Source organism: Gossypium arboreum, chromosome 7 (genome assembly GCF_025698485.1).
Source record: "Gossypium arboreum isolate Shixiya-1 chromosome 7, ASM2569848v2, whole genome shotgun sequence".
NCBI classification, from domain to species: domain Eukaryota; kingdom Viridiplantae; phylum Streptophyta; class Magnoliopsida; order Malvales; family Malvaceae; genus Gossypium; species Gossypium arboreum.
Window position 1 is genome coordinate 63,614,131 of NC_069076.1, and position 15,353 is coordinate 63,629,483.

At 36.3% G+C, this 15,353-nt stretch overlaps 1 non-coding gene across 1 annotated transcript; it reads left to right on the top strand.

Annotated features, from left to right (window-relative positions):
* The first annotated feature begins 11,217 nt into the window (after positions 1–11,217).
* LOC128296157 (small nucleolar RNA R71) lies at positions 11,218–11,323 on the top strand. The gene has a single exon (XR_008286705.1). It is a non-coding gene; the product is annotated as a small nucleolar RNA R71 (small nucleolar RNA).
* Positions 11,324–15,353: the final 4,030 nt, after the last annotated feature.

Consider the following 15,353-nt stretch of genomic DNA (forward strand, 5'->3'; position numbering starts at 1 on the left):
ATTCTGTTCTGGGCTAAGGCCAACTTATTATGTTTCTGTGGGTTGAGCTGATATAGGCTATGGTTAGGTTAATTTACACACTGAGTTTCCCCAAACTCACCCCTTTTATTTTCATCCACGCAGGAAATCCCCAACCATAGTGGGCTTGGAGCTGTGAGGGAATTCGGAGTGGCCACCTATTCTGAAAGTTTGATTTTCTTCTGATGAACTGGACATCCTTTTATTTACGTTTGAAGTTTTGGGTTTTTAAATGTAATAAGGCCGCTTAATTATTTTTGATGGTTTTAATATGTATTACTAAGATATGTATTACTTATTTTAACTGTTGAAATTGGATAGCTTTAAGGCGCGTTTTCAAAAACAACAGTTGATTTCAAAATAACACGACAACAAGCAAAGCTTCCGCAATAAAAGTATTTTCCAAAATTAACCACTTTTCCTAAAAATGACTTAATCAAATCGGTTTCCTAGAAATATCCATGACGTTAAGGTGTGGCAATGGCGGTATGCATGTCTAGGATTGGATCCGAAGGAGCTTGGTATTAGCGATCCGATGGACTCACCTCTTTTCGGTTTCCTACGGTGCATGACTTCCATTCACTTTAACCCTTAATGAATTAATCTTTTGAACATCAAGTATGATTTTCTAGACTTAGAATGGAAATTTTTTTTTACGTTTTTGATGTGGCATACCGGATCCGACCATAACTTCTGGGCAGGGTTTGGGGTGCTACATTTAGAACCCAGAGAGCTATCATCAGTGATGAAAGGTCCCATTTTGTGAACAAATGGTTGAAATGGTTACTCAACAAACATGAAGTGAAGCACAATGTTGCCACAGCCTACCATCCGCAGACGAATGGGCAAGCTGAATTGGCAAACAAATAGATCAATGGTATAATCAAGTAGGTAGTTTGCCTGAACTGACGAGATTGGTCCAAAAGACTGGATAATGCTTTATGGGCCTACAGGACAACATATAAGACACCGTTAGGGGTTTTACCCTATAGGTTGGTCTTTGGGAAAGCCTGTTATCCACCATTGGAGTTAGAGCATAAAGCTTATTGGGCTCTCCAACAACTCATCTTGGATCTTAAGCTTGCTAAAGAGAAACAGATGCTTTAACTCAATGAGCTAGAAGAATTCTGAATGTTCTCATACGAGAATGCCAAACTATTCAAGGGAAGACTTAAAAGATGGCTTGACAAGCACATTCGGGTTTAAGAATTTGAAGCAGGTCAGCAAGTCTTGTTTTTCAATTCTAGATTAAGGTTCTTTCCAGGTAAATTAAAATCACGTTGGTTCGGTCCATTTATGAATCACCAAGTTTTTCGATATAGAATTGTCGAACTTCAAAGTAAGGGAGGTAATTTTTGAGTCAATGCTCAGCGCTTAAAACATTACTAGGGGGATAAAATTGAACAGGATCAAATCTCATTCATTTTCTCAGATATTTAATTTTTTTTGTTTTTCATTTTAAATTTAGGGTATATTTTTGGGAATAGTATGTTTAAATAAATCCTATCTAGGAAATTGGAACTTAAGCGGAGCCGCTTGTGACCCCAATCATTCTTGGGAATTGCTTTTAACATAATCTTTCAAGAAATTATTACCTAAATAACAAAATAAATTTTTAGTTTTTCAAATAAAAAAGGGTCAACTTTGATCCAAGTTTTAATTGCAACTCAATTTCAAATTTTCTTTAAGTCTAGGTACTTAATTGAATTATTTTCAAAATTTGGTTGCTCTTTTTGTAAATATTAAAATTAGATATCTCTTTTTGTAAATATTTTCAAAAGCATCTAGAATAAATTTTTAATTTAATTTAATAAGTAAGATGATAATAATAAATATTATCAATTTTGCATAGAATTAGGATTAGTTCAAATTTGATCATATTTTATTTAATAATTTTTATTTTAATAAACAAATAACAAATAATAATTTAATATGTATTATATTAATTATTAATTGTTATTAACTTTGTGTAGAATTAGAACTCAGAATATTTTAATTGTTAAATTGTTCTGAGAAATCTAGTTAAACTCCTACTCTTTTCACTAAAAATACCGTCAACCTTCTCCATCATTCATCACTCATCAAACCAACCTCCATTTACCCATCCCTCCATCAATCTTAACATCCAAAACCCACCAAGTACCGAATCTCTTAGTGTCACATCTCCCAACTCTCTAGCCGCAACACTGCCCAGCTCCACACGGCACTCTCACGGCTAGTAGTAGCCTCATTCGGCTAGCAGCTCATGCACAAACCCAGCAGCTTACGCCACTATCGCCACTCGCGCCAGACTTGCTCTCATGCATCCGCTTGCGTGCACCAATGCACCAGCCTTGCTGCTTGCCTGATAGTGCTACCTGCTGCCCGCGCATCTGCTCACTCCATGCCTTGCTACTTGGACCAACACCTTGCCTATCGCATCACACCATCAAGACACCCTACAACCATCTCTAACCGACCTCTTTTGCTTTAGATTTACTTTTTTTGAGTTCTTAATTTTTATATAAAGGTGGTAAGACAAATTTTTCTCCCAAAATTCAATTTTATTTAATTTTTCAATTTATTTAATTGTTAGTATTTTATACTAATTGAATTTTTGAGAAAATATTTGTTTCTATCTTATATTCAGGTTAATCATTCCTCGCAAAAGAACTCGTGCCTCTGTCCAAATTGACGAATCACAAAACAAATTCCACTGTGAAGAAGCCAAAGCAAGATACGAAAGCATTTTCAAAAATCCACAGATGCACCCAGAAAAAGGCTTTTCACTGAAAGAAAGCAGCTATATTGATTTCATGGTTCGCATTCGAAAATTACTGAAGCTCTCAATTGGGAGTTGTTTTGTGATAGAAGACCGAGTGCAGATGATAAATTAATTCGTGAATTTATGCGAATTTGACCTTAAATGAATTGACGGAAGTTTTCGTTCGAGGAATCAAGGTACCAATAACCTCAAACGCTATTAATGAATTCTTTGAATTACCTGATTTTGAAGATGATGAATATTCTTCCTTGATGAGAAATATTGAGACTTAAAATTTACAAGAAATTCTCAAGGAAGTTGCAGTTCCAGGTTCTAAGTGCATTGTGTCAAAGCAACAAATTCACACTTGTCACAGAGAATATTTGACACCACTGGCGAAGGTATGGTTCTATTTCATTCGATTTCGCCTTATGCCTATTTCACATGGGACTAAAATTTCATTAGAGCAAATGGTCTTATTATACTCGATTTTAACTAGAAAGACCATTGATATGGGAAGAATAATTCTGAGAGAAATGCGAAATTGTGCCGCTAGACGTTCTGGCCCAGCTTATTTTCCCTTTATAATAACAATTTTGTGCTTGAAAGCTAAAATTCTTGCAAACGTAAAGAAGACAGGTTATAGTCAGGGTACAATTACAGATTGGGTGTGATTGGGACCTCTACAGAATAGCCAGAGATTCTTTTCTCCAGCAACGAGTTGAAGAGAGCGAGGATCCCAAAGAAGAAGAAGATCCCACAGAGATTGAACCAATACAGTTAGCTGAAATCCCTGATAAGGCAAAACCAATGGAACCAGCAACTGAATCTGACATGACAACGTCAATGTTCAGAACTCAATCGCCTCACCGAGATATTTAAGATGAGTTGTCAAAAAAATTGATAGGCATAATGCAACATATGCACTGGCAGCAACAAGCTTACTAGAGATATTCAAAAATACGGGATGACTCAATGAGAAGCGCTCCTACGAAAATATTCAATGACTCATTTTTTTTTTGTGACTGAGTTTCTAGATTTCATATTTGAACTGATCGCGATTTTCGTGACAAGTAAGTTTTAAATATTTATAATTAATCGTTCTTGAAACTAACTATTATCGCGATGCAGGCAACTGTACCTATTGAACAGTAGTATAGTTTTAGCATGACCGAATTGTCGAACCTAAAGGAACTAAAAGTACTAGTAATGACTGTCTTTTTATTATCTAGCCTAAGAATAAGAGGGTTTTATTTTAACTAACTAATTAATTAATCTAAGAATTCAAAGAGAATGGAATTGGGGGTTTACTTTTGGAAAATGATTGAATTAAGACAACACCTAAGGAAAAATCCACCTAGACTGTACTTGTTATTCTGGCTCCGAATCGGACGATTTATTCATTTAACTTGTTCCGTAGAGATCCCTAAGTTATGTTGTTATCCCTATTCAAGACTAATAATGTCTAATCCCTAGATTGGATAATTGAGACTTTTCTCTAATTAACACTCTAGGGTTGCGTTAACTCGATCTATGGATCCCCTTATTAGGTTTCACCCTAATCCGGCAAAATCTTGTCACCCTATGTCTAGGCGCGCAAACAACTCCGCTTAATTATGACAAATGTACTCTTAGACAGGGTCTATTCCTCCTCTAAATAAGAGCTTATCTTGAATCAATATCCTGGGATATCAAAACAAGAATTAAGAACACATAATTAAGAACAAGTTAAATATTTATCATACAATTCAGAAAATAATAACAAGATTCGTCTTAGGTTTCATTCCCCTTAGGTATTTAGGGGATTTAGTTCATAACTAAAAAGGAAAACATCTCAGAAGAATAACGAATACAAAACATAAAGAAAACCCAAAACTCCTGAGGGGAAATTGAAGGGAGATCTTTAGTCTTGATGGTGACTCTAGTTTCTGAGATGGATCAATCGGCTTCCTTCGAGTAATTCCTTCCTTCCTCTCCATGCCCCCCTTTTTCTCTTCATTTAAAGAGTATTTATAGGCTTTAGAATGCCTAAAAACCCTCAAAATTAGCCTTTTCCAAATTGGACTCAACTTGGGCTCGGTAGGGACACGCCCGTGTGAATCATGATTCGAATCTGCCAAATTGACACAGCCGTGTAGTCTGCCCGTGTGAGGAAGTCCAGGCCGTGTTGATTTTGTACTTTGACCCATTTTCTCTGTTTTTGGCCCGTTTCTCATTCCTTTCGCTCTTCTATGCTCTCCTAAGTATAAAACATGAAATTAAAGCGTTAGGAGCATCGAATTCACCAATTCTAAGGGAAAATCATCCATAAAATGCGTTAAGCATGGGGTAAAAATATGTATATATTACGGTTTATCAAATACCCCCACACTTAAGCATTTGCTTGTCCTCAAGCAAAATCCTCAACTCATAATCAAAATAAATCTTTCTCAACTTATAATCTTTATCGAAAATATCTCAAAATAATCCATAGGTAATCATACATTGAGAATTCAACTAAAAGAACATAAAAGTTTCAAACATTCCAAGTTGAGTATTTAATCATGTAAACATAGGTGTCTCTCCTCATCTAAGTAATTACCTTTGATTTAGAATATCACAAAGTTTCACATCCTCACTAAAGATTCACTCAAATCACTCGAGGTGTTTTAAGGACAATAATTGTAGCACTCAATAGTCAATAATGAAAAATTATTACCATAGGCTTGCATGAAAATCAAATCTCCACCACTATAAATTGAGATGATACATCAATCAAAAGGTCTTTAGAAGGTTGTAATGAGGCTTGGTTAGAGGGTGTGGTCACAGGCTGAAAGCAAAAGTTAGAATCGAGATTGAATTGAAAAATCACTTCACTAGAAAAAGATTTAATATCACTTGCGTACAACAGAGCTTCTTATCAGAATATGGAATTAAATACTTAAGCTCAAAAACAAAAGATTACTACTACTAATATGTATACATTTTTTTAAGAACAAGTTAAATTACAAAATAGAATAAAACAAGTTAAGCAACTATTTCAATTCAAACCTTGACAAAAATGGGGATCATATTAATTTAGGGGATTTCAACAATAATGGGTTAAGGGTTAATATTAAGGGTAATACAAGAAATGGTTTGTTAGGCTCAAGGGGGTTTACTAGGGGTTAATCGTGGAGGTAGGCTTTTCATGTCATGAGTGGGTTAATCTTAAGTGCCTTAATCATTTTGACATATCAAATTAAATGGTGTGGTCTTGACATGCATAATCAAGCAAGTTCTAGAATAACAGTTCAATACTGACGCACTCAAAGCAATAATAAAAGTGAGCATGAAAGAATTGATAGATTCTCAAAAGGCTCAAAAATCTCACACAAATTATGGCTTTTTGATGTTTAAAACTTGTGAATTCCAACTCAAAGTAATACCTAAACTTTGGGGAAACAACCTAAGATTTTTAATTCTTAAAAATCAACTTATCATGCTTGATTCTCTAATGTCTTAAAGTTTAAACAATCAATGGATAAATGCCTATATTTTAATTCAAGATATATCAATCAAAATCATAAATCAATTAAAATTTATCCTAAATATGATATAATAGCTTTTCAAGAGAACAAGGCAGTCATTTAGGGATTTTTCTAATAGGGAAATGAAGTAAATACCCCCCACACTTAAGATGTACATTGCCCTCAATGTACAAAGATAGATATAAGAATATAGAAAGAAGATAGGGAGAGAAGTGAAACTTCTTGTATGATGAATTCCTCGAACTGGAGTTTTGGAGAGTAATCGGTGCAAGTGGAGGACGATACTCCGGCAGTGGTAGAGGTTCATTAGTCCATAAGTCCTGCGCCAAAAGAATATTATATCTAGTGGTAGCTATGGTCGTGGTCGATCAGGACATGGTAGTCGTGAAGAACCGTTCCCGGTGGAGTTTTTAGTTCCTATGCAATGATGAGCTTAGGGGCTTTATATAACTGTGATAAAATAAGGAACTTTTTAGGGGATATTAGGAAGAATAATTAATCATAAAGAAATAACCGAAATTGATGATTAAAAAAAATCAAATTCTAAAGTCTAATGAAAAATAAAAAGTAGTTTTAATAAAAATTAAAACATAAAATAATAAGTAAATGTCTTTAAACATCTTCATCGCTGGATGGTTCGCGAGGTGGGATTGGCAATGAGATGTGGAGGTGCTGACAAATCTGCTGTAGAGTAGCATCAATGTTGTCAAATCATTGAAAACACTACTACTCGAATCGAGTGAGGCGCTCAGAGATGTCAGCATATAAAGCCGCCGTATGAACTAGATGAGAGGGTGGTGGTGGTTGAGACGGAAGGTCCTCGTGCTGTAGAGGGACATCATCAGGAATATCCTTCCTCCTCGGTAGATTGGGCTAGACGATATTGAGAAGGGTAGGTTCCTCGGCGCTTTTCTATCGTCCGCATACTAAGCATGCTCGAGATGCCTTGGGGAGACATCTGACCAATGAGGGTTAACGATGATTCCTAGGTAGCGGTGCTAAGGAGGCCGAAGTGTTGAGCCAACCGAGTAACATAGGGGCCAATGGAGATGACCCCCTTCTTATGCCGCTTCGTCTGGTGCTGAATTGCGAGGGCGATGAAATAGGCAAGGTCAATGACGTACTCGTGCGACATACACCATAAAAAGTAGGCGTCGTGGGTGTTGACGACGCTGGTGCTCTCTCGCCTTCCTGCAATCGTGTGAGCCAAAATGGGATGTAGGTACCTCAGATATGGAGGGAGAGCCGATGCCTTGGAGTGGCTAGGATTGTAGGTGGCTCCATCTGGTACTAGTGCGTCCTAGCACCGTGAAGGAGAACGATGGATGTGGCGGTTGAGAGCATGTAAGTCATTCTCCTCCTTGAATTCCTCCGTATATAAACCCAGCACCGTACTGAATTTTGGGACGCTGAGCTGGCGGACTAATCCGCCTAGGCAAAATTAGACCGTGCTGGGATCATCGTAGTTCGTCATCACGGTCTGAAGATGAAGTGTGGGTAATAATTCCATCGTAAGCTCTAGATACGTTGGCTCCATGATCCCAAAGAAAAGCTCCCAAGGGTCGATGGTTAGGAGGGCCCGAATCGCTTCAGCCAATTAAACTTGTTCTACCACAGCCCAGTTGATGCAGCAGCTCGCAATTAAAGGTCAGACCCAGAATATTTGGAATAGTTCTTCTTGGGGCCCGATGGGGAACCTCAGGAAAGGGTGACGAACTTCTGTGGAAGGACCCGAGGAAGATGACGCTCCCTTCTTTTTCTTTGAAGCAGGGACATCGGCCTTTTTACCACGTGAAGATGACATGGTACCTGCAAATAGAATCATCAAGTTGTCTTGATGAGTGGTCAAAGTAAAACGAAGAAAAATTTTAAATAAAAATCATAATTTCAGCCACAATTACTAAAACTAACTAAAACAATAAGTTCAATGGCATACTTTTGTGGAACTAGCATGGTGATATGAGTAAAAATGGCCAGGAATTTAATGGAAATGTACAGAGCATAAATTTAGCAAATGGCATGAGTTGTAATGGTAAATAACAAAAAATAATTGAAAACTATGAATATTGATTTAGAATAGGTGAGTAAGGCATGAGAGTTTCATACAAATATGTTATAGGGAATGAATGATAACTAATCTTAAAAGAAATGAAACTTGAATGATAGCATAGTGTGAGATACATGAAGATTATAGCATTAAAAATACGTGGAGTGAAAGGTAAAAGAGTGAACAAACGCTAAAAAATGGAAGAATAAGTGTTAGGAATGAAGTTAGAAGTGGCGCACGGGCGTGGCGGGGAGGACGTGTGGACTTGCAGTGGCTAGGGTTAGGGTTTTTGGGTGAAGAAGACAATGAATTGTGCAGCCTATTTATAGATTTTGGGGCACATGGCCAGGTAACACACCCGTGTTCTCCAATTTCAACCTGTGTGATGCATGAATTTTGAGTTTGGGCACGTCTGACATTTAGTACACGCCCGTGTTCCTTGGGCATATGGGTGCACACGGTTGTGTCGCACGGCCGTGTCTGGCATTGTTCGCTTCTCCCACGCCCGTGTATGTAGACCCACGCCCGTAACAATCTAACAGGTTCGACCACGGGTGCTAGACACGGGAGTGTCGCACGCCCATGCTGTTTTAACAGGCTCACCCATGGTTTTTCCACACAGGCGTGTTACACGCCCGTTTTGTTTTGGCAGGTTCGACCACGGCCATGTCGCACAGCCGTGGCATTTTACCGTAGCCCATGTTTGGGAATATCGTTGCCCTATTTTCACACGGCCCTAAGCACTCCGATATGCTTGGCCGTGTCTCTGTGGAAAACCTGTATTCAAGAGCTCCGTTAGAAAGTTAGGAGTTGAAGACTAAATTTTAAAGAAGTTAATACAGTTAGTGCTCGGGTTGCCTCCCGAGAAGCGCTTATTTATTGTCTAAGCTCGACTTACCTCTCCATTGAATGGTCATGGTGGTTCGAAGAGTTTATACTCCTCATTCCTGCTATCATTCTCATCAAAATAAGGTTTCAAACGGGTGTTTTTTACCTTAAAAGTACCGAACTTGGGATGACTTACCTCGACTGTACCAAATAGGAAAATGCCAAGTACTGTAAGAAGGATTTCTTCATTCGGTGTGGTAGTGACAATGTGAGGATCTGCAGCATCTAATAAGACTTTATCTCCAACCTTAAGTTGATGTGGGAAGGTGTTGAGCTTGTTCTGGTGTTGAGCTTATTCTGGTGTAGTTCTGGTTTATCATGCATTCTTGGTTTATGCGTCCTCCATTCATCTAGCTCATCGATTTGTAGCCTTCGTTCTTCATGAATAGGTCCTCTACCATTTCCTGAGAATGGCTCATGTATTCCTTCAGACTCATTTCTTCCAAAGTAAGTTGCACCATATTGTTAGTTTTAGTAGAATGGGTTAAACGATCACCTTCAATTTTTGATGTGTTGCCAGAATTGCGAGCTTGAAGAGTGATTGTTTCGTCTCCCACACGGAGTGTGAGTTCACCTGTGCCAACATCAATGATCGTTTTAGCAGTTACTAAAAAAGGCCTTCCTAGAATTAAAAGAGTGTTGCTATCCTCTTTTATGTCTAGAACAATGAAGTCCACGGGAAATATAAATTTATCGATTTTAACTAGCACATCTTCAATAATACCCCTAGGAAATCTTATAGTTTATCTGCTAATTGAATGCTCATCCTAGTCTGTTTGGGTTTCCTAAGACCTAATTGTTTGAACATTTTGTAGGGCATGACGTTAATACTAGCCCCTAAATCAGCTAATGCATTATTAACATCTAAACTACCAATTAAGCAAGGAATTGTAAAACTCCTTGGATCTTTTAATTTGTTCGGTAGCTTATTTTTTAGAATAGTTGAGCAAACTGCGTTTAGTTCCACATGCGACGCCTTGTCCAACTTCAGCTTATTTGCTAAAAGCTCCTTTAAAAATTTCATTACGTTTGGCATCTGTGATAGAGCTTCAATAAACGGGAAGTTAATGTGTAATTTTTTTAAGAGTTTAGGGAATTTACCAAATTTTTCATCTGAGCGGTCTTTCCTTGACGCGTTGGGGTATGGCACTCGAGTTTTATATTCGACATTCACTGATTTGTTTTTATTATGATCTACCTCACCTTGGCCTCTGCTTACCATAGTTTCTTACCTCGGTTCTGGCTCAGGCTCAACGAATCCTTCTTCATCTTGAACATTAATTGCATTGAGTTATTCCCTTGGGTTAGGTTTAGTATTACTTGGCAATCTACCTTTTGGTCGTTTGGAGATTAGTTTGGAAAGCTGGCCTATCTAAGTTTCGAGCCCTTGGATCAACGCTTGTTGATTTTTAAGTGCTGTCTTGGTGTTCTGGAAATGAGTTTCTGACACCGATATAAACTTTGAGAGCATCTCTTCAAGGTTCGGCTTCTTTTCCTGTTGGTATGGTAGTTGTTGGTAGCCTGGAGGTGGTCTCTAATTTCCTTGGCCTCCCCATGAAAAATTTGGGTGGTTCCTCCAACCTGTATTATAAGTGTTACTATATGGATTATTTTGAGATCGAGAATTATTACCCATGTAATTTAACTGCTCGTTATCCATGTTGTGGCCATAAGGTTGGTATTCCGAATTGCTTGATCTACCTCTACTTGCTTCGCACTGCATTACTAGGTGAACTTGTGAAGAACTAAGAAAATCATCAATTTTCTTATTCAAGAGTTCTACCTGATTAGAGAGCATGGTGACCGAATCGACATTATAAACACCGACTATTTTCGTTGGTTTTGTCCTCATTACTTGCCACTAATAGTTATTCAATGACATCTCCTCTATAAACTCATAAGCATCTTTAGGTGTTTTATTATTGATAGTTCCGCTAGCAGCTGTGTCAACCATTTACCGAGTCGAAAGATTCAGGCCATTACGAAATGTTTGAACCTGAAGCCAAAGTGGTAACCCATGGTGAGGGCACCTTCTCAGTAAGTCCTTGTATCTCTCTCATGCATCGTAAAGAGTTTCTAAGTCCATCTGTACAAACGAAAAGATATCATTATGTAATTTGGCTGTTTTAGTCTGCGGAAAATATTTTAATAGAAATTTTTTGGTCATTTGTTCCCAAGTAGTGATTGACCCTTGTGGTAATGAGTTCAACCACTGTTTAGCTTTGTTTCTCAATGAAAAAGGGAATAACAGAAGACGAATGGCATCATCAGAAACACCATTAATTTTAAATGTATCGCATAGTTCCAAGAAGTTTGCTAAGTGAGCGTTGGGATCCTGATCCTGCAAACCATCAAACTGAACAAATTGCTGTATTATTTGAATAGTGTTAGGTTTTAGTTCAAAAGTATTTATAGCTACAGCAGGTCTAACTATGCTCGATTCAGTTCCTATTAAAGAAGGTTTAGCATAATCATACATAGTGCGTGGAGCAGGATTTTGATTAACTACAATTACAGGAGAAAGCTAATTGTCTTGGTTTTTAGCCATCTCTTCGGTTGGGGGTTGAGTATCGTCCTCTTGCTTGTTCTCTTTGTATCTTAAGCTTCGCCTTATTTCTCTTTGGTTTTTGCGAACTGTGTGATCGATTTCTTCGTCAAAAAGTAATGGTCCTCACAGGTTTCTTCTAGTCATAAACTATAAAAACTTACCAAGAGAAAGAAAAAGTAAATTAATAAATAATAAAAAAATTAAATTAAATTGCAAGAAAAATAAATGGCTAAAGTAATAAAAATTGAGCGTTCCTAATATCTTAGTTCTCCGGCAACGGGGCCAAAAACTTGATCGCGATTTTCGTGACACGTAAGTTTTAAATATTTATAATTAATCGTTCTTGAAACTAACTATTATCGTGATACAGGCAAGTGTACCTATCGAACAGTAGTATAGTTTTGGCAAGACCGGATTGTCGAACCCAAAGGAACTAAAAGTACTAGTAATGACTGTCTTTTTATTATCTAGCCTAAGAATAAGGGGGTTTTGTTTTAACTAACTAATCAACTAATCTAAGAATTCACAAAGAATGGAATTGAGGGATTACTTTTGGAAAACAATTGAATTAAGACAATACCTAAGGAAAAATCCACCTAGACTGTACTTGTTATTCTGGCTCCAAATTGGACGATTTGTTCATTTAACTTGGTCCGTAGAGATCCCTAAGTTATGTTATTAACCCTATTCAAGACTAATAACGTCTAATCCCTAGATTGAATAATTGAGACTTTTCTCTAATTAACACTCTAGGGTTGCATTAATTTGATCTATGGATCCCCTTATTAAGTTTCACCCCAATCCAGCAAAATCTTGTCACCCTATGTCTAGGCGCGCAAACAACTCCGCTTAATTATGACAAATGTACTCTTAGACAGGGTCTATTCCTCCTCTGAAAAAGAGCTTATCTTGAATCAGTATCCTGGGATATCAAAACAAGAATTAAGGACACATAATTAAGAAAGAACAAGTTAAATATTTATCATACAATTCAAAAAATAATAACAAGATTCATCTTAGGTTTCATTCCCCTTAGGTATTTAAGGGATTTAGTTCATAAATAAAAAGGAAAAAATCTTAGAAGAATAATGAATACAAAACATAAAGAAAACCCAAAACTCCTGAGGGGAAATTGAGGGGAGATCTTCAGTCTTGATGGTGACTCCAGCTTCAGAGATGGATCAATCAACTTCCTTCGAGTAATTCCTTCCTTCCTCTCCGTGCCCCCCTTTTTCTCTTCCTTTAAGGCATATTTATAGGCTTTAGAATGCCTAAAAATCCTCAAAATTAGCCTTTTCTGAATTGGACTCAACTTGGGCTCAATATGGACATGCCCGTGTGACACGCCCGTGTGAATCATGCTTCGAATCTGCCAAATTGACACAGCCATGTGGCCTACTCGTATGAGGAAGTCCAGGCCGTGTTGATTTCGTACTTTGGCCCATTTTCTCCATTTTTGGCCCGTTTCTCGTTCCTTTTGCTCTCCTATGCTCTCCTAAGTATAAAACATGAAATTAAAGCATTAGGAGCATCGAATTTACCAATTCTAAGGGAAAATCATCCATAAAATGCATTAAGCATGGGGTAAAATTATGTATATATTACGGTTTATCATGAACCATGGAGTCCAATGTCGAATAGGGAACGAAGCGATTCATGCAAAAACAAAGACGATGGAGTAAAAGATGAGTCAAATTTGAAGAGATTTGTAAATAAATAAAAATGGGGATCTTGACTTTATTTTATTTTCATTCTTAGGTTATTTAATGTTTTAGGATTAGGTTTTATTAGGATTTTTTTATCGTATAATAAAACAAGAGGTGGAAATCATAAATAAAAATGAACAAGTTGCAAAGTACAAAGTGTGGCAATAGATATAAACATGTCTAGGATTGGATCTAGAGTGAGCTTGGTACTTAAGTAGTCAAATTGACTCACCTCCTCTTTTCTAGAATCCTACTTGGTGTATAGTATCTAGTCACTTTTGACAATGAGAATATTGTTCATCTTAAGTAAGGGGGACCGAAAAATTGAAATTATTTCCTCTAAGAATAAACTTTTTCTTTTAATTATGATTAGGATATATTTTGTTCAAAAATTTGAAATTTTGTTAAGTATGCTAAACTTCAAGTATGAATAAAATTCTATTATTTCAATAATTGTTATATTAGCAAAATTATGACATAAACGTATTCTTAATAAAGTTTATTCTTAATAAAGCATGCAAATCATACCATTAAAATTTTAGTTCCTTAAGAAAGTTAGGTATGCATGAAAGTTTAAGTCTCTAGAATTGACTTAGTAGTTTCTTGAGGCGAAATCCTAGGAAGTATAGAATGTTGAAAATGATTTAGGCAACTTTTGTTTGGACCGTTTGAGCCTTTCAAGCCAACCTTGATGAATTTTTACCCTTTGAAACCTAACTTGGAGACTACATGGCCTAATTTTATTTGAACCTTTGCAATATTTAGCCATCACTTCTCTCTTAATCATTTTTAAATTGTCCCAAACACTAGACTCAGTACTATTCAGAATATTCTTTGAAAATAAGTTTGGGGGAGTTGAAAATAAGTACCGAATGCTCAAAAAATCATAGTACATACATCAAAATGCTCGTGAAAAAAAAAAGAAGAGAAGAGCATACGTACTTGAAAGAAAATAGATGTACAAAAGAGCATGTGAGACCAAATAAGTTGGTGTATTGAAGTTAAATATCCTGAAAGTCTAATTGAAGCTGAGTGTAAAGTTTTAAGCCTAAATTTATCTTTCTTTTACCTACCCCTATCCTAGTCACGTTACAACCTATTTAAAAGAACTATTGATTCAAGTTTCTATGCTACCTATATTAGTGGAGAGAAATTGCTATGTTCAACATATGAAGGCATAAATTAAACTTGATGATTGCAGCTTAATCTTAAATAAGGGAATAAAATCATATTGGTAGGGATTTAACATGTCTTTATTGAGAAAGCATTTAGTCTATTTTTTCTATCATAAAAATAATTGAGATTAATTTGAATGATATGTATACTTAAGTAGCATAAATATCAAATTTCTTATTCTTGAGCATAAGTATACTAAATTCATAATTTTGAGAAGAATGTTTTTCTGAAGGAATTTTTCAAAGGTGTTTCTAAGAAAGTCTTTTCAATTTGTGCATTACTCGGGATGAGTAATGAATTAAGTTTTGGGGTGTGGAAACATAAAAATATACACACTTTTTCATGCCTTTTTTAACTCAAATTCGTAGTAATTTTGTCGAAAAATACATAATAATTATAAAATAATTAAATTGTACTTATATTATTAACATGTTGAATTTTAATTAATTTTGTAATAAATTCTGATTAATTTTCGACAGATTTGCATAAAGGGCAAAAATTGGCTTGGCAAACACTGCTGAAAGCACAAAACCGAGAAGCGATTTTGAAGCATCGAGGTGAATTAATTTTTTAGCCTAAGATGGTCCAAATTATGAATATTAATTCATAATATAATTAATTTTAATTTTAATCCAAATTATTTTGGGTTAAATAATTATTATTAATTGACTATGAAAAGAGGCCTAGTTGAGTTGAACCGAGAAAGCTGATCAAACTA